At 38.5% G+C, this 20,764-nt stretch overlaps 1 protein-coding gene across 6 annotated transcripts in view; it reads right to left on the bottom strand.

The window, feature by feature from the left end:
* Positions 1–20,764, bottom strand: part of HMCN1 (hemicentin 1) — a 529,724-nt gene that overhangs the window by 374,880 nt on the left and 134,080 nt on the right. The gene's annotated exons all lie outside the window — the stretch shown is intronic.

Below are 20,764 nucleotides of genomic sequence, written 5' to 3'. Positions count from 1 at the left end.
TGTTTACTTTGGAAACCTCTTCTGTAAATGAGCTTTTTTCTGTTTGATATTGCACCCTGAATTCATAAATGACATTTGTCTAAATCCACGTACTGAGTATTGTCTTATAATACATTTCTAATAAAAAATGAAGAACATTGTGGACAAAAAGCAAAAACAAAAACCAAAAAATCCAGAAAGCCAGGATCAGAATACCTCTTCTTGTGACAATTCTTCTACTACAAAACAACGGAAATTCAAGACAAGTTATTTATTTCCTAAAGAAGATACGAAAGTGAAATAAATTTATTAACAATCAAATTGGTCTTTTTGTCTGATATTTCCCTATCTGTAATTTTCTTAAATATATTGTGTAAGACAGTATTATGTCATTAAAAAGAGTAAAGTGGGGCTTCCCTGGTGGCACAGTGGTTGAGAATCTGCCTGCCAATGCAGGGGACACGGGTTCGAGCCCTGGTTTGGGAAGATCCCACATGCCGCGGAGCAACTAGGCCCGTGAGCCACAATTGCTGAGCCTGCGCGTCTGGAGCCTGTGCTCCGCAACAAGAGAGGCGGCGATAGTGAGAGGCCCGCGCACCGCGATGAAGAGCGGCCGCCGCTCGCCGCAACTAGAGAAAGCCCTCGCACAGAAACGAAGACCCAACACAGCCATGAATAAATAAATAAATAAATAAATAAATAAATAAATAAATAAATAAATAAATAAAGTGCAATTGATTTAAAAAAAAAAAAAAAGATTGGAAGGGACCTAAGGGGGGGAAAAAAAGAAAAGAGTAAAGTGTTAGGTATTACCGATGACTTTCTCCACCACAACAGACTATGCTAATGTAGATATTGCTACAAAAAGTTCATCTTTGTCATATATCAATTACCTCATAGAAAGTAAATCCATGTAACAAATTCTAACAGCACTATGATATCTCTGCATATTTACTTTTTTAGCGCTATACTCTTTAGCGCTGGTTATCCTATCAGGAAAATAAAGAAGCCCAAAGCAGAGGGAAAAGTATATTCACCGGCAAGAACAATCTGAACAACTGAATCTGTGATGTACAAAGAAAACAACATCAGCTGATGGACAGGTTGATTCAGAAGAATTAAGGAAGGGTTCAGAAGGGCTTCTGAAGGGTGGCAGAATATGGCACCTCCACATGTGCCTCTTCGGCACAGGATTATTTTGAGCTGATTATTTTGAGAAACAGCAGACACAGAAGAGGCTCTGAAAACAGAGTAGAGGCTACACTTTTATAAGGGAAATGTACATTTATAAAGGAAATCTCCATTTGTAAGGGTGTCTCCCTCTCCATACCAGGAAGACAAGGATGTCTCTAAGTCACAAGAGAATCCTCTGACTTAAATCTGCATAACAAACCTTACCTTTGTTAACCTTGCTTTTCCTGGTCACCTGCCCAAAACTGCCTCCCCAGCCTTTCCTTCTTTTGACTTATCCTGAAAATAGTATTTAGGCCTGAGTTCTAAGCCATCTTGGAGAGCAACTAATTCTTCCCCTGGGTATCTCCCATGTGTACATAAGGTATACATGTTAATAAACTTGGGTTTGTTTTTCTCTTGTTAAATTGTCTTTTGTTACAAGGTTCAGCTGAGGCATAGAAGGGTAGAGGAAAATTTATTTTTTCCTCTCCTCACCTCCAAGATCCCACTGAAGTACGTTCCAGGCTCTTGGCAGAAAGGAATAATAGAGAGAGCCCTGGACACTAAGTCAGAGTACCTGGGTTTGACATCACCCTCTGACTTAGAATCAGCATCCCTGCTTACAAGAGATGTGACTAAATTTAGATACAGGGTCTCCCTGTGTGTAGTGAAACTATTAGCCAAACAACTCCTTTCTTCTTCAATTTTCTATAGCATAGAGTAGAAGACCTGAGATTTTATGTAAATGTGGAAATCACTGGGGATTTCTTCTAGTCCAAATAGCAATGTAATTCCACCATTTTAATTCTTCATTCATTCAGTCAACAGATATTTTAATATCTGTTGATATTAAGTTTCTGCTAGTTTACTATATGCTTGGCACTCTGGCAGGCAGCAGAAATATAAAAACAAAAGCAGTTCGTGCTCATGTGAAGCTTATAGCCTATTACAGTAGATACACTGTTATAATAATACAACATGATGATACAATAAGAGAGGGACAAAGGACAGGCACCTAGCCCAAATTTGGGGATTCAGGGAGGTCCACTGAGGGAAATCACTTCTAGCATGAGACTGAAGGATGAATGGGAATTAGCCAGGTTAAGGGAGGATGAGGGATTGATGGTTATGGGTACAGAGTCTGGAAAGTTTTCTGGGAGGAAAGAACAGCCCATCCAAAGTCTCAGATGATAAAACAAAATGCATCAGAGAAACTAAAACAAGTATATTTTGTAATCAAAACAGTATGGTACTGGCACAAAAACAGACACATAGATCAATGGAAAAGAACAGAGAGCCCAGAAATAAACCCACACACTTGTGGTAAATTAATCTCAACGAAGGTGGCAAGAATATAAAATGGATAAAAGACAGTCTCTTCAATAAGTGGTGCTGGGAAAACTGGACAGCTACATGTAAAAGAATCAAATTAGAACATTCTCTAACACCATATACAAAAATAAACTCAAAATGGATTAAAGACCTAAATGTAAGACGGGAAACAATAAAACTCCTAGAGGAAAACATAGGCAGAACAATCTTTGACAAAAATCGTAGCAATATTTTTTGGATCTGTCTCCTAAAGAAAAGGAAATAAAAGCAAAAATAAACAAATGGGACCTAATTAAACTTAAAAGCTTTTGCACTGCAAAGGAAACCATCAACAAAACAAAAATACAACCTACTGAATAGGAGAAAATATTGCAAATGATATGACCAAAAAGGAATTAGTATCCAACATATATGAACAGCTCACACAACTCAACATCAAAAAAACCCAATTAAAAAATGGCCAGAAGATCTGAATGGACATTTTTCCAAAGAGGAAATGTAGATGGCCAACAGGCACGTGAAAAGATGCTCAACGTTGTTAATCATCAGAGAAACGCAAATCAAAACCACAGTGAGGCTATCACCTCACACCTGTCAGAATGGCTATCATCAAAAAGAACACAAATAACAAATGTTGGCAAGGATGTGGAGAAAAAGGAACCCTCATACACTGTTGGTGGGAATGTAAATCGGTGCAGCCGCTGTGGAAATGAGATAGAGGTTTTTCAAAAAACTAAAAATAAAACTACCATATAACCCAGCAATTCCACTCATGGGTATATATCTGAAAAAAGCAAAAACACTAATTCAAAAAGATACATACACCCCAATGTTCATAGCAGCCTTATTTACAATCGCCAAGATATGGAAGCAACCTAAGTGTCCATCAATAGATGAAGGGATAAAGAAGATGTGGTGTGTATACACACACACACACACACACACAATGGAAAACTACTGAGCCATAAAAAAGAATGAAATCTTGCCATTTACAGCAACATGTATGGACTTGGAGGATATTATGCTAAGTGACATAAGTCAGACAGAGAAAGACAAATATTGTATAGTATCACTTCTACATGGAATCTAAAAAAACAATAAACTAGGGAATATAACAAAAAAGAAGCAGAATCAAAGATGTAGAGAACAAACAGAGTGGTTACCAGTAGGGAGAGGGCACAGGGGAGGGGCAAGATAGGAGGAGGGGATTAAGGGGTACAAACTATTATGTATAAAATAAGCTATAAGAATACATTGTACAACATGGGGAATATAGTTGATGTTTTATAATAACTGTCAATGCAGTGTAACCTTTAAAAATTGTGAATCACTATATTGTACACCTGTATAATACTGTACATCAACTATACTTCAATTAAAAATAGGAAGAAGTACATTGTAACTGAACCCACATGGCTCACTCTACATTAAACCTAGTCATCCTCTAGGATTGAAGTCCCTTCAATTATCAGTCTCTTTTTGTTCTGTCACCCTCATTCTGTTCTACGCTTTCTTCCCATTAACTTTTCACTCATCCTTCTAGCCGAAAGTTTCCACTGTGATTTCTAAAAGCTCCATGTCACTTATGGACTCCCTTACTTCCAGTCTTCACCAAAAATTCAAAAATTCAAGGTACTTCCTAACCTCAAGGGAAATATGTCACCTAGGCTAGTTTCTTCTCCAATAACTTTCTTTAATGAAGGCTGTTCATTCTCCTGTAGCCCATACATTTTAGAGACCTGAGGCAGCTTTCTCTTTCCTCCCTACTGATTTCCCCGCCCCGAATAAAGCCCTGCTCCTTTGAAACCTGTATCAGTCCATCTTTACTGCTCTGTTGCTGATGTTCCTCATTTATTGAAGACTTTGGCACCTGGCCTGCTGTCTTTCTCTCTATCCCAAGCCTTGTCAACACAGTGATTTCCACATTCACACAGATGACTTGTCCCCTGCTGACTCCTGGTCTCCTATAACCACATCACCACTTCATTTCAGCCACAAACCCCCAGAGCCACATCATGGGACTGGCTATCAACTAGGGCAGCTCCAGACATTTTACTTCCTCACCACAGTCTCTAAATCCTTCAGTCTTTATACTTAGTTGCTCTCTCTAAAACCATTTTGCACCATGAGAACGTGTACTACATCTATTTTCGCTTAAAGTTGAATCCTTAAAGCCTAACACATAGTAGGGTAGGCCTCAACGTTGTTTGTTGAATGAATAAATGAGTGAAGTGAATAAAGCAAAGAATGAAGATATAAAGAAATAAGAGAATGACAGAGAGACAAGTAAAAATGACCCATGGCCACAGACTAAATGAGCCATGAGGTGAGGAAAGCATGCACTGACTGGGAAGGCTAGTATGAAAGTAGAATGGAAAGAATTTTAATAAGTGACTGAATGTGAACAGCAAAGGAAGGGAAGGTGTCAAGGATGACTCAGGCCATCTGGGCTGGGATGACTGCAAGAAGGGTGGTAATAACAAGAGCAAAGGGGAGCTCTAAAAATGAGCATGCCTAATGGTGAGATTCTAACTTAGAGCTGTGGGCAGCAGAGTCAGGTTAAGATGACCAAAGGGCAGTTGGAATACAGGACGAGAGCTGGGGAAGCAGTCAGGGCTGAAGATGTGGACTTAGCATCTGCACAGAGTAAAAGAAAAATCAGTGAGATCTGTTCATTCAAAGCATTCATTTAATAACTATTAATTGAGCACACACTATGAGTCAAAACTATTTTAGGCATAAACAAAGGGTATGTAATATAATTCTAGCAGAGAGAAATGCTATAAGGAATGAAGTAGAATAATGAGAATTAGAACAGAAAATGAGGAGTGTTATTTTAAATAATACTTTCAGGAGAAAGACACATTTAAGTAGAGATCTAAATGAACTAAGGAAAAGTGTGATACAGAGAAAGAAAGAAAAGACTGAATTAAAATATCAAGAGAAAGAGTATGTTCAGAGGCTAGGCAAGGTTGGAACACAGACACTTAGAATAATAGGAGGAAGAAGTACCAGTAAAGGAGACAGAGAAGGAACAGAGATCCACTGGGAAAGAACATCAATCATAACATGGATGCTCAGGGCAAGAGGGTTACAAAAAAGCAAAAACGATCAGCAGTGTCACCTTTTACAAAGAAGAATGAGGACAGAGGCTACAGTCTTGGATTACATGAAAAGAACAGTTCTAACTGGGTACAGACAGTGAAAATTAGAAGCCAGAATAAATAGGTAGGAGGGGACAAAAGAAGTAACTATCCCTCAAGAAGTTTGGTGAAGAACGAAGAAGCAAAATTTAGAAGGTGAAGGTTGGGTCTTGATTTTGCTTTTGGATAAGCAAGACTTGATCTCTCTCCTCTTAGATTCCAGAATCTGGCATCTTTAGACACTAGGTCTATGTGTGATTCATCCTTGCATCCCCATAGCTCACAGCATAGAGCCTTGTTTATAAACCTGGTCTGTAAGTATATGGAGTGCATTTGAAATTTTCTTTCTTTAGTGAAAATGCCTTCACTGCTTTTATTTTTAAAATAATACATACTCATTATTTTAAAGATCAAGAAAGCACATAAAGCAAAAAAATATCAAAATTACCTGTCCCGTAATTGCCATCAACATATTTGGGTATGACCTTTCCAATTTTTCTAGAAATATGCATACATATGTAAATGATTAATGTATTTTTAAAACTGTAATCTAACAGATATAAAATTTTAATGAACATCATTTGAAGTAACAATAATTTAAATTACTTGTTTTTATTAATTTATTAAATTTTAAAATTCATTATCAAATTATTGAGTTAATATATTAATTTAATAAATATTATTTGAACAACGGGCAAATGTTCACAAATGGGTTCACTAATGCCGAGGACTTTCTTCCTATTCCCAGAAGAAATTGTTAAATTTTAAATGGTTTAACCAGACTATGTGTTTTTTCCTAAGTTCATAATTGTTAAAGGTGATAAAATATCCCAACAATGATATTTTAAAAGTAAATTACTTATTTGTACCTATTTAAAATTATAATCAAGGATTTTGAAAATTTTTTTCCTTTCTCTTCCTTCACACCAAAGCTGTTTAAATTGTATGGTAAATGACCTTAAAATACAGTTTTCTTCTGGGGCCTTTAGCAAGAAAGAGAAAAGCTATTTGTAATTTTTGCCACAAAGCCAAATCATGTCCAAGATGTTACAAGGGAGCTCTAAAAGTAGCTCATACCATCTCTCAAAAGATTTTGCTTTTATAACCCTATTACAGTTGGTTCATTCCAGGAATGCATAAGGAAACCTGGAAAATATATGAAGCATGGACTCTGTTTCCATTTATTTACCCTAGATCATAAGGAAATTTCTTATATAAAACTTCCTCTACTTTGACTCTTAACTCTTTCATCTCCTGTTTGCTACGGCAGAATAGAAGCAAAAATTAGATTGCCCCTGACGAATTTTTCTAATTAATGCTGAAACAAGTGCAAATAAGGATAAATCATGATACATATTTGGCATTTACATAGCATTTGCAACCTAATATCTTCATGGAACTGCTTACCACTTCACTAAATAAGCCTACTGATTTCAAAGTTGTCTGTTGGTTTATTATTAAATAGAAATATTAGAAGTAAAATCACATGAGTTTTCTTCATTCTTTGTACATGAAATCCTTTAAACTGCCTTTCAAAGAAACAAATTCAGGGACTTCCCTGCTGGCACAGTGGTTAAGAATCTGCCTGTCAATGCAGGGGACATGAGTTTGAGCCCTGGTCTGGGAAGATCCCATGTCACAGAGCAACTAAGCCCGTGTGCCACAACTACTGAGCCTGCACTCTAGAGCCCGCGAGCCACAACTACTGAGCCCATGCGCCACAACTACTGAAGCCTGTGCACCTAGAGCCCATGCTCCACAACAAGAGAAGCCACCGCAGTAAGAAGCCCGTGCACCACAACGAAGAGTAGACCCGGCTCGCCACAACTAGAGAAAGCCTGCGCACAGCAACGAAGACCCAATGCAGCCAAAAGTAAATAAATAAAATAAATAAATTTATAAAAAAAAAAAAGAAACAAATTCATAAGTTTCCTCCAGAGGTATTAAGCCACTTTTAATTGATAAAATTATTTCTGCCAAAGGTACTAACCAAGTCTTTTCTTGCAACTGTAAAACAATATTTACCCAATGTGTTTAGTCCACAAGTTACGACTTTTTTCTTTCAGATCAATAGTAATTACATAACAGGACTTCTGGATAGGTAATTAAAAAAAGAAAATTAGAAGATTATATAAACTCTTCTATGTCTAGAGATTAGCAACAGTCAATTACCTTGGGCCAAATTATTTAATTATCATTATTAAAGGAAAATACTAGCAGTAGGTATCTCTTGATCTGGACAAAATATGTAGTACCCAGACCTTTTTATTTCCCCCCTTCTATGATAAACAAAAGACTGACTTTTGGTATCCTGGACACACAGATTTCTTGGTCAGATGGAGCACTTGGCCTACACATTCAGAAGCCTTTTGGGAAAGAAAGGACTAAGATTCCAAAATTCTTCTTCCCAAGTTTCAAGATTAGGTCCTTTTCAAAATAATCTGGACACATGATTTCACTCAATTTTCACCAAAAAAAAAAAACAACTTGCTGCCTTTAATAATTCCTAGATTGGATGATTAAATGATAATTGCTTTCTTTTTTTTCCATTAATTTTTTTAATTGAACTATGGTTGATTCATAATGTGTTATTTCAGGTATACAACACAGCGATTCAGTTATATATATAAACATATATAAATATATATATATATATTTTCAGATTCTTTTCCATTATAAGTTATTATAAGATATTGAATATAGCTCCCTGTGCTATACAGTAAATCCTTGTTGTTTTGTAATTGCTTTCTTCACAACGATATAAAAACTTTACAATACACAAATACAATATTTTTGGAAACAATAGGTATATAACCTCTTAAATGTGTTAACTCTCTTGTTCTTTCTGAATTAATATAAGATCAGATATACTCTGGTGTGTGGTTGTAGAGAAAGATAGAGAAATCATGCGTACTATTCTACCACAGACATATGCCTTCTCTAAACAAAAAACTTTAAAAGGAACCTTTAACATTTAAATAGATAAAATATGAAAGGAAACATCCAAATTGTTGAGGCTCTCTGCAAATGCCTCAATAGAATTTTAGTTGCTTCAACACTGCAGATTTTCTTCATGTTTCCTTGTGTTCCTTTGTGGTTCCCAGCAGGAACTCTTCAAGAGATCATGGTCAATGACTTCAAAGGCTAATTAGTTATTTCACTTTTAAATATCAAGCATTTGGGACATATTTTTTCTCAACTCAAACCTTTAGTTTCCATCACAACTCCAGTAAAAATAAAGACCAAGCCTTCTAAATGGAGATAAAAGATCATTTCTTTCAAGTCAGTGCAGATCTGAATAAATTTTTCAAAGACTTTGAGTCTGACACTGTAACTTTTTGATAGTTAAGACTTTTGCAAATCCAGAGTTAGCTATACAAGTAATTGATTGATTCAGTTAAAACTGACATCTCAGAGTCAAAATTAATATTTTATTTCAGCTTCTAATCAAAATAGAGTCAGCTAAGTAAACAGGTTTATTTCTTTTTCTGTTTATTTTGGTCCTGTTGAATGCATGTAACCTATTGGCTAACATTTGCTCTTAAATAACATTTCTTTTTTTTCTTTAAGAAATATTTTTTCAGGGCTTCCCTGGTGGCGCAGTGGTTAAGAATCCGCCTGCCAATTCAAGGGACACAGGTTAGAGTCCTGGACCGGGAAGATCCCACGTGCCACGGAGCAACTAAGCCCGTGCACCACAACGACTGAGCCTGCGCTCTAGAGCCCGCGAGCCACAACTACTGAGCCCACGTGCCACAACTACTGAAGCCTGCACACCTAGAGCCCGTGCTCCGCAGCAACAGAAGCCACAACAATGAGAAGCCCGCGCACCACAACGAAGAGTAGCCCCCGCTCACCGCAACTAAAGAAAGCCCGTGCACAGCAACGAAGACCCACACAGCCATAAATAAATAAATAAATTTATTAAAAAAAAAAAAAAAAGAGAGAAGAAATATTTTTTCAGGCATTTATGTAAGCTTCTTTTCTCCTTTCTCTTTGCTTTTTTGGTATTTTAGAAAGACGCTTTAGTGAGTGGTATCCATTCTGTTTTCTGAGTTTTGTGGACAAGTAATACCAGGGGTCAAATATCATGACTGTCTTTGGAACACTTTCATACTGAAACTCACATTTCATAGGCAGTGAGTTTTGTTTTGTGGATATGACTCCCACGGCCCTTGTAGAATGTACTGCCACAGTTTGTAACTAGTACTTCAAATAGTTCCCAGAGCCACTATGTACATGAAACCATGAAATGAAAGATGGAATTCCCATTTTTTTACGGAGAGTATCCTTTTAAACACTCCCTATTCCCCACTATTTCACATTGCAGAAGGGCTCTATTTGACTCGGTATATTTTGCCTAAATAAGATTCTATTGAGAACAGTCATCTTTTTTTTTTCCCACTCGCAAGGAATATTATGTACTATGTATACTTTAAATGTCATTTTGAAAAACTGTTCACTTTCTCAGAGGTCTATGAGCAATAAATAGTTTTTTAAACCATAAATTATGTTATGTTTTGTTTTTTTCTAAACAAATGGAACCATAAAGTACACATGGCTTCATTTAACCATATTGGTGACCTATAAAGCACTCCCAGGTGCCCTGGAGTGATAACTACAGGAGCATTAGTTCCCAGCACACACTCATGACATGTCGATCCTAGCATAGTAATTAATAGAGGAAGAAATCATTCCACTGGAACTAAGGTACGTATTCCTTTTTTGGTATTTTTGTGGATGTAGAGACATCTGTATTATTTTAAAGTATGAGGTCTGAGCTCTCCACTTCATTTGCAACATTTAATTAGGTGAATTCAAAGAAGGGATAAGTGGAAACACTTATGCCTTGTTTTCATACATTTCCTGAAGCTTTCTAGATGTTATAATTGTCTCTGATACATTTTCAAATTTCAGAGGAAACACCCATTTCTACTTATTGTCAAGGTCAGCAATAAGGTTATGTTTTTGAAATAATGTGTGGAGTGACACTTGAAATAGAGGAAAACAAAATGGCAGGTACCTCATTTCAGAGCACTGACTGTTCAAAACCCTGAGTTTCAGAGTCTTATCATTAAGCCCATATACAGAAAACTCTTGGTCTGAATTCTAGTCACAAGTAGCCTTTAGTCAAAATTGCAGGAAGCGGCTGTGCTGAATTCATACTCCAGCAAAGCTTACAGTTTTTCTTTTTTTTTTTTCTTTTTTTTTTTTGGCGGGGGGAGATGCACTGCATTTAATTTCCATGAAGCTGTGGGAATGGACAGAGTCACAGCTGCTTTTAAATTGGTACATGCTACTCTATTCTCACTGGTATTAAGGTAATTAGTACTTGATTTTTTAGAAATCGATCAATACAATTCTACAGATTTTATTTTTTATTGATATTGCTACGGTGACTATCAAAACCGACTTAGGCTTGCTTTTATTTCACAGAGTTGCCTACAAGTGAACAGGGTATGTATGCGGTGTTAACATCAACCTCCATACAGTTTTTCTAATATCAATACTGACCCCTATGAAAAGGAGCATGAAACTAGCAAGAGAAATACATCCAGTAATCTCTAATCAATGAGGCTTTTTGTTGCCAGGTTGTTGGTATTTTGCACCAATCAGTTGCAAGATTGTCATTTCATTTTCCTCGGCTTTAGTTACTTCCTCTGAAATATCTAGTGAGTTCAGCTCTTCCCTTCCCATTGGAAATTCCTTAGTGGAAAAAATAAAGATGTTTTCTTTATCTTAGAGTCTCAATTCATGTTACAGACAGAAAGATGATCATCTGCTCTGTCTTCCTCTAGAAGAACTCCATGGACCTATTTCTCAGCTCCAGGATACTACTCCCAGCCAATCAGCCCTCATCTTACCATGCAGGACACCCAGGGACTCTGCCTAGTTTCCTCTCCTCTCAGTAGCTGCAACTACACATGCTGACTCCAGGAAGGCTCCCAGGGGAGTGGGATTTATTCTCCTCGGGGCTTCTTGTAGACTGCTTATCATGTTATTATTATTACTAGTGTTTTATAGGTCACTAATATGGGTAAATGAAGCCATGGGTACTTTGTTTCCATTTGTTTAGGGAAAAACAAACAAAAAATAACATAATTTATTGTTCAAAACATTATCTATTGCCCATATGTCTGTGATGATTAAAGGAATGCACTCAGCATAGTGCCTGCAATAAAATAAGCACTCTATAAGGATGACCTATATTATTATGACTATAATCAATGTTATTATTATTCCCAAAATAAGGAGTTAAACCCTTTACCTTTAAATGGCTTTACTGCAATGTGAAAATAAGAAAACATGACAAATACAGGGAAATTGTAAATGTTTGAGAATCTTACAGTCTTTAGTAGTTCTGAGTCCATTCTCCCTTAGGTATTTATTTGTAAATGTGGGGCTCACTGAGCCCTCCACAGAATAAGGTCATCCAGGACCTACAATCAAAGCAAAACCATAGGTCCTCTCTGGCATCAGAGGACCTCCAGGCTCGCTGATTTCCATTTTCCTGAGATTCTATTCAGCTTATTATACATATTCCTTATTTTATTTAAGCTTCAGAACAATCCTGTGAGTTAATTAGTATGCCATTTTTCACATGAAGAAACAGTCTCAGAGACGTTATATAAAGTTACATAAAGTTGTCCAACTATTTAAAGACAGAGAGGTCATTCCAACCCAGATCTCCCTGATTCTGAGGCCCCATCACAGCATGCTGCCTTTGGCCATCTCAACACAGATGGACAGTAAATATATATTTCTCTGTTTTAGGAAAAATTATACAAATGTTGGTGGAATGTTTTGACTAACATGTATCACTAAATAAAAACATTTAATATTGATTGGTATGTTCTAAATACAATAACCTTATGAGGTAGGTACTGTCATTCTCCCCATTTTCAGATGAGGAAACTGAGACAGAAAAACTATGTAACTTATCTAATGTCACATGGCTGGGATATGAGCCATGGTCCCAGAGCCTGGAGTCTTTACTGCACAATACTGTTTGTGCTGGATACATTCATTTTGCCCCTCCAGATCCGTCCTCTGCCCTTCTCCATTAGGCTCTGTGTCCAGGGATGCTGATCTTTATGGACCGCCTCACTAGGGGCTCCTTGGTCTTGAGGCAGGAGACAGATGGGCCCCAGGCTGAGCAGCTTGTTCCCTGAGGACAGATACTCCAAGATGAAGAGGAGGAGGAGCTGAGCCCTGCCCATAGAGACCACATATTTCTCATTCTCGAGGCCAAGGAAACCTTCCCGACTATACATGTGCAGAGAGGCTCCTTGGAGGTCAAAAAGGGAGTGATGTCAACCTACTCATAGGCCTCTTCGCTAGAATCCACCTTGGCTAAGAGATGCGCGTGCACACATGGGAGGACCCAGAGATTAACCAAATACGGACTCAGAACCAGACAAAGCAAGATGATTGGCCAAAGGAAACATGGAAGAAATGCCCCATATAAGTGATTCAAACTACCAAGAGGGCGCGACTCTTTCTCTGAGTCCGCCTGTGCGTCTAGCCACAGGTATTCTTTTTCCTCCTAATAAACACTTTACTTGTTTCACTACTTTCCGTTTCTTTGTGGAAATTCATTTTCTGCAAAGCTGTACGGGCCAGGGCCTTGTCACTGGTCACTGGTCACTGGTCTAGTGGCTAGGATTCAGCTCTCCCACTGCCGCGGCCTGACTTCAATCTCCGGCCGGGAACCGAAATCCTGCTTCAAATCGCTTCAGGCTGAGGTCACCCGAGATCAGCGGCCCAGCTTCCAGTTAGATTGGGCGAAATGAAAAGGATAAAGAAAAAGAAGTTGAGTATTTATTCCCCTGGTTCCATCCTCCAGGGCTGCAGTTTGCCTATCAGAGGTCCTTAGCCTTGATCTCCCTGGGTGCTGGTCCAGGCTCTCGCCTCTATTGTTGCTGGACTCTTAGTGCTTCACCATTCCCTGTTGGCTGCCCTTAGGCCTACCCACACCTTGGTAATCTGCTATTCAGTAAACTCTCTTTTGCCCCTGTTGAGTGAGCCATCTGTTTTCTGCCCAGATGACTACTGATATCCTGCTTCTTTAATCATTCTTAGAGAAAAATGCTGGGATGACCTCCCCTCTCTCCTTGCTGTTGTAAGAAAATTGATGGTAAACTTCCAGAGCATGTTGACTTTAGCAGCGGTTGGAACAGTCTTGCCTAGGAGGGAGGAGAACTTAGAATGGAGAGTCCTAATGTCGTGGACTTTTACCACCCTGCCACATATTCAAAGAAAAGTAGACAGCCTTTCAGTGCCTTTCCAGCCCCTTATAAGGTAGAGAGTAGTAAATTTAGATCAGATGCCCAAGTCTATCGTTAAGAGATAGAAAGGACAGGGGGGAATGGGGTCTGCAGTTTTGCTACTTGAAAAAAAAAATTAAAAAATAAACATAAAATGTTTTCAAAGGCTTATTATGTGCTGGGTACTACTGAAATTTCCCTATTTGCTTAATCTTATGTGGTTGGTATTATATGTATCCTATCTATCAATGAAGAAATTGAAGCACAGAGGAGGTAGATAACTAAGGGTCACGAATCTAGTAAGTGGTGGAGCTAAGATTCAAAACCAGAGAATCTGGCATTAGATGCCCCCTGTTCACTCCATTGGCCAAGGCAGCAGTTAGGACCCTGAGGAACAGAGTGTGTGCCCTGGTCTTCAAAGAGACCCACGGCCCTTCTTGAGTGAAGTCTCTGGCTGGTTAAGGAGTTGGGGTGGTCTCCATCAGCTATTATCGCCCTGTAGTGTAATTACATCCCCTTTCCTCCTCTAGGCTCCTTGAAAATCAGGACAGCATCTTGTTGGTCTTTGCTTTCCCATGGTGTTTAGGGTGGTAGCTCGCGTCAAGTAGACAAACATCTGCTGAACAAATGAATGAGGATGGAATCTCTGATGTGTCACTTTACTGTTAAAACTGCATCTTCTGATGAAAACAAAAGACGAAATCAGAGGCAGGACTCACAGTGGTTAAGGGTGCAGTCTCAGGAGAAAGCATGCATACGTCCCCTATGTTCAGACACTTAGCAGCTAGCAGCAGTTTAACCCTGAGCAAGATGCTTTGCCTCCCCATGCTTCATTTCCCTCATCTGTGAAAAGAAGGTGATGATCATGGTGTCTTCCTTATAGGCTGTGGTAAGGATTAAGTGAAATGAAATGAAATGAAGTGAAATAAAATTCAACTCTTGTTGAATGGCCATAACAAGCACACAATCATTCTGATCTGGTATTATTTTCTTAATCACAGGGCAATCACCAAAGAAAGGAAAGAGTCGTGGGAGTCTTTCACATCTAACAGAGAATGACAGTCGAGAGGAGTATGCCGGTGCCAAACAGAGTAGCACAGGGAACCACTCCAGAAGAAAGCACTGGGTGTTAAAAAGGAACGCCGGGGCTTCCCTGGTGGTGCAGTGGTTGAGAATCTGCCTGCTAATGCAGGGGACACGGGTTCGAGCCCTGGTCTGGGAGGATCCCACATGCCGCGGAGCGACTAGGCCCGTGAGCCACAACTGCTGAGCCTGCGCGTCTGGAGCCCGTGCTCCGCAACAAGAGAGGCCGCGATAGCGAGAGGCCCGCGCACCGCGATGAAGAGTGGCCCCCGCTCGCCGCAACTAGAGAAAGCCCTCGCACAGAAACGAAGACCCAAAAACAGCCAAAAATAAATAAATAAATGTAAAATGTCAAACTACACAACTTAAAAAAAATAAATAAATAAAAGTAACGCTGGAACTAAAACATCCTACACCAAAGACCTGCAAGTTATATGATAGAGTAGTCATTAAGATACATTCTCATGGGACTTCTAAATATCATCATTGACCTCCTTCAAAAAATATAAATTTCCTGACAATTATTTCTTTATTTGATAAAATTTCCTTCTGATATAACATAGTCAGCTAGCCAGCATTACTTAGAAGTGGGAAATAAAACCAATCCACAAGTCTGGGATGTCCAGGGAGAGGTTTTTTTGGGGGGGATTGGAAGGGGAGATGTTTGAAGACGTGAGTCGGGAGAGGTGGAGAGAAAGGATGGGGAAACTCAGAACAAGTGAATTATCCATTTGATAATGGATTTTTTTGTGTTAGGTTCTTGGACACAAGAATATAACATCTGTGGGTAACTTTGAGATTTCAAACTTGGACTTTGCTTAAACCTAGGAAGCATTAATTAGATCATTGACAATCACCCCGTTTACAAAGAAATGAAAGAGTTAGACTGTCTAGTTCCTTTTCATCTTCAAAGGTGAAATGTTTAAGTACATCCTTTAGATGTGTCTTAACTTGTATTTCCAAACTGTAATACCATACAATGATTTATATGCCCCTGATGTTCAGCCAAATGATTTCTTTACTTTGGTTTCTCTTTTATGTTAAAAAAAGATGAAAGATACCTAGATCTTCTTTTAAAAAAGAACAGGAAGAAAGAAAAAAACTACAAGTTATCTCAAGAGAGAGTAGATACAAAATATATCCCACTAGGTTAGGAAATTGATGAACTAGGTTAAGAGAGTAAAGCATAATACTCTACAGATTCCTTTAGAAACAGTAGATGAAAAATCGCTCTAGTAAAATGAAAGGACTCAGTACGGGCATGGCTTCACTGCAGTTCTTAAATCTATTAAATGTGCAGTTATCATTAAAGCATCTATATTCTCTAGAGTTTAAAATATTTATATAATAGGAGAATCTGGAACAATGAGAAAAGAAAAATGGCTCAATTATATGCTAAAAATTTTGCAAATCCAATTTTAACACTGTCACTCTGCTTTTTGTTAACAAAAGCTTTTACTTTGGTGGCTTTAAAGAATATATTGACTCATACAATTCCAGTAAGCCCTCACAGTATCTTTTTGCACACACATCAAAAAAGAACCATCTCTCCAGCCTTTTCCTGGACTCTCCCACTCAAATTTATTTCCCAGCAACCGACAACTAGCCACCTGGTTTCTAACAAACACAATGGCACAATTTCCCCACTTTGAAAGCAAAATGACAACATTATGAGGATTATAACAATACTAGTTAACATTTATTGGGCACTTACCCTGTATCAGACCTGTGTAGAACATTTTACATGCATTATCTCATTTAACCTTATAACAACTTCCTGAAGTGTATAATTCTATTATCCTCATTTTACAAACAAGGAAACTGGGACTTACAGAGACCATGTCACAAAGAAATATAGAATTCTTATCAGTTAGAATACATTTATCTTTAGGTAACATAATACTCAACTCTAACTGGCTTAAACAAAAAGATCACTTCCCTGATTCAGAGGCTTAGAGGTAGGATGGTCTGAGTGTTGACTTAAGCCAAAGGCTCTGGATTTTCTTAGCTCTTTACTCCCCCTCATATTTGTTTCATCCTCAGACGTGTATGAAGATGCCTGTACCAGATCTGGAATTCACATCCATGCAGGACAATATCTAGAAGACAACTTTTCCAAGACACCCTTAGCTAAATTTCCCTGCATCTCAGTGGCACAAAGTACATGAGATGACCTTTCCTGAACAACCTGGAAGGGGGATTGGAAATGCTATGGTTGACATATGAATTAAAGCCCATCCCTGTTGGCATCAAACTCCAGCTTATAAAAACGGACGATTTTAACAATGCTTTTTGCTAGTCCTTTTCTGCCTAGCTAAACTTAAAGATCAAAATATCAGCTGATGATCTGGGAGAAAAACACTATTAAGATTACAGTGGGTTAAATTTATGTTATATATCTATATCTATAAAATTTTCTGTAATTCACACCAAATTTTTTAAATTGTTCCTATAAATTATTTGGTAATTGTCAGAATTATTAGGACTACAAAAAATATGCATTACCCCATTTGTTTAATAAGTAAGCCTGTACCTCTGTAGGACTCATATGCTCCATTTAAGACAACAGTATTTTCTTTTCTTTTTTTTTTTAAAGATTTTTTTTTTTGATGTGGACCGTTTTCTTTTTCAAGTCTTTATTGAATTTGTTACAATACTGCTTCTGTGTTTTTTTTTAATTAATTTATTTTTATTATTTATTTTTTTTATTTTTGGCTGCATTGGGTCCTTGTTGCTGTGCGCGGGCTTTCTCTAGTTGCGGTGAGCGGGGGCTACTCTTCGTTGCAGTGCACGGGCTTCTCATTGCGGTGGCTTCTCTTGTTGCAAAGCACGGGCTCTAGGTGTGCGGGCTTCAGTAGGTGTGGCGCACGGGCTTAAGTGCTCCACAGCATGTGGGAACTGCCCGGACCAGGGCTCGAACCCGTGTACCCTGCATTGGCAGGCGGATTCTTAACCACTGGACCACCAGGGAAGTCCCGACAACAGTATTTTCAATTTTGCATAAATCAATTTTCTCTGAGTATATGAATATAGAGTTACATTTATGGGACAGACGAGCTTATATTCTAGCTCTATGGCCCAACTCCTAAAAAAATCCTATGGTTCTCCCTAAAAGTCTACCCAGTTTGTTTTGAGAACTTCCAAGTTATGTCTGACTGCTCACAGCAGGTTCAAGCAACTGTTCTTTCAAATGCTCTAGGTGCTGACCAGGGCCATGTCTCTTCTCACCTCTTCTCTAGTACCTTCCGCTGAGAACCACCCTGCCCACTGGGCATGGTATCCTCTGCTGGCAGCAATGCCCCATCTGTCTACACTGAACACCACTGCCACTTCTCCCAAAAGCCTCACAACCCCCTAAGCGGATGGGATCCCCACTGATGCAAGAGAGAATGTTGCTTTTCCTCACTTATGCCCTACTTTGTACTGATGATACTGACTGTACCCCAGAGTCTTACAAAATTCCAGGTTAAAAAGCAACTCCAGGGCTTCCCTGGTGGCGCAGTGGTTGAGAGTCTGCCTGCCAATGCAGGGGACACGGGTTCGAGCCCTGGTCTGGGAAGATCCCACATGCCGCGGAGCAACTAGGCCCGTGAGCCGCAATTACTGAGCCTGCGCGTCTGGAGCCTGTGCTCCGCAACAAGAGAGGCGGCGATAGTGAGAGGCCCGCGCACCGCGATGATGAGTGGCCCCCGCTTGCCACAACTAGAGAAAGCCCTCGCACAGAAACGAAGACCCAACACAGCCATAAATAAATAAATAAATAATTAAAAAAAAAAAAAAAAGCAACTCCAAATAGTGGCCTTTCTTTCTTTCTTTTTTTTAATTGGAGTAATATTGCTTTACAATGTTGTGTTAGTTTCTGCTGTACAATGAAGTGAATCAGCTATATGTATACCTATATCCCCTTCCTCTTGGACCTCCATCCGACCCCCCATCCCACCCATTTAGGTCATCACAGAGCACTGAGCCGAGCTCCCTGTGGCATACAGCAGGTTCTCACTAGCTATCTATTTTACACGTGGTAGTGTATTTATGTCAAACCTAATCTTCCAATTCGTCCCACCCTCCCCTTCCCCCCCGTGTCCACATGTCCATTCTCTACATCTACGTCTCTATTCCTGCCCTACAAGTAGGTTCATCTGTACTATTTTTCTAGATTCCACATATATGCATTAATGTATGATATCTGTTTTTCTCTTTCTGACTTAACTTCACTCTGTATGACACTCTCTAGGTCCATCCACATCTCTACAAATGACCCAATTTTGTTCCTTTTTATGGCTGAGTAATATTCCATTGTATATATGTACCACATCTTCTTTATCCATTTATCTATTGTTGGACATTTAGGTTACTTCCATGTCCTGGCTATTGTAAATAGTGCTGCAATGAACATTGTGGTACATGTGTCTTTTCTGAATTACGGTTTTCTCAGGGTACCTGCCCAATAGGGGGATTGCTGGGCCGTATGGTAGTTCTATTTTTAGTTCTTTAAGGACCCTCCATATTGTTCTCCATAGTGGCTGTATCAATTTACATTCCCACCAACCGTGCCAGAGGGTTCCCTTTTCTCCACACCCTCTCCAGCATTTATTGTTTGTAGATTTTTTGATGATGTCCATTCTGGCCAGTGTGAGGTCATCATGGTCAAGCTCAGTGTATGGGATGGGACAAGAAACCCAGTTCCTGAGACAGTCCTGCACTCTTCTCCAACTCTCCTCTTCCCAGGCTCCCAAATTCTCATGCAGATGTTTATTCAAATAACTGCTAAGGGCTCAGCAGTTGAGTAGTTGTCAGACCCGCCCAGGCATTTCTGGATCACTACAGTGGACACAATATGGACTCAAGCCATATCTCGCTCTAAGGCTGTTTCTCGCAAGAAAACAAAAACGTTTGGACTAGAGTAACCTCCCAGGTTTGTATATCACATATTAATAAAAAAGATTTTTGCTAAAATGTTTATTCTAGAAATTTGCAATGTCCTATTAGTTCCACCATGATGTAATAGGAACTCTTTAGTTATAAGAGGACTACTGAACCATTTCTTTCAAGACAAGGAAGTTCGTCATGAAATTCATAGAACCTGTATATTGACTATATTCCCTGTGCTGTCCATTACATCCTTAAACTTATTTATTTTATACTCAGTAGTTTGTACCTTTTAAACCCCTTCATCTATTTTGCCCCTCTCCCCCACCCATTCCCCTCCGGTAACCACTAATTTGTTCTCTGTATCTGTGAGTCTGTTTCTGTTTTGTTACATCTGTTTATTTTTTTAGATTCCACATATAAGTGAAAATATACAGTATTTGTTTTTCTCTGTCTTACTGTACTAAGCATAATACTCTCCAGGTTTTATATATATGTATATATATATTTATACATATATATATAAAATCCTGTCCTACAAAGAGAAACCCATATTTTTAGCTCACATCAGAAACTTAAATATTTACCACATATTAGATCACAAAGAAAGAGGAAAAAAAGAAAACATACACACACAAACATACATCTACATATACGTACATATATATGAGTATGTGTTAAGTATCTGTGAATATATATATATACAGTCAATCATGCTTGTTATCTTTCGATCAATAGTTGAAAAATTGTTCATTAAGAAAAATTTTAAATAATACTAATTGCAGTAATGACAAACAAACAAACAAACAAAATATAGAATTTTTTTTGATACACTGACCACATCAAATCAAATGTGAATTATACCCATGTAAAATCTTATCTTTGTTCTGGCATGTTCCTAGAAACTTAAGTGGGAGC

Source organism: Eschrichtius robustus, chromosome 3, assembly GCF_028021215.1.
Source record: "Eschrichtius robustus isolate mEscRob2 chromosome 3, mEscRob2.pri, whole genome shotgun sequence".
Taxonomy (NCBI): Eukaryota; Metazoa; Chordata; class Mammalia; order Artiodactyla; family Eschrichtiidae; genus Eschrichtius; species Eschrichtius robustus.
This window is presented reverse-complemented; position numbering and strand designations above follow the sequence as displayed.